Raw genomic sequence first — 280 nt, forward strand, 5'->3', positions numbered from 1 at the left:
GACCTAGGTTTACTCTCGGTTTTAAGGTTTGTGCGGTGACTAGCCGGCTATCGGTTTTCCTGTTGCGATTTCTACCTGATTCGTACCGATTTAAAGCCGCGATAGGTTCTCGGCTTATACGACTTGTATGGTACGAATCGAGCATCTTTCCAAAGACAATTTTTAAGCCAACTGGAAGTGCTAGACAAAAATTTCGGATTTTTTTTGTAGCGCGCTTTCGTCTTGTGTTGGAAGTTTGAAGATCAAAAGAGTGATCAGGTTGCGTTTGTTTAAGACGGCT

This window comes from Brassica oleracea, chromosome C2 (assembly GCF_000695525.1).
Source record: "Brassica oleracea var. oleracea cultivar TO1000 chromosome C2, BOL, whole genome shotgun sequence".
Classification (NCBI taxonomy): Eukaryota; Viridiplantae; Streptophyta; class Magnoliopsida; order Brassicales; family Brassicaceae; genus Brassica; species Brassica oleracea.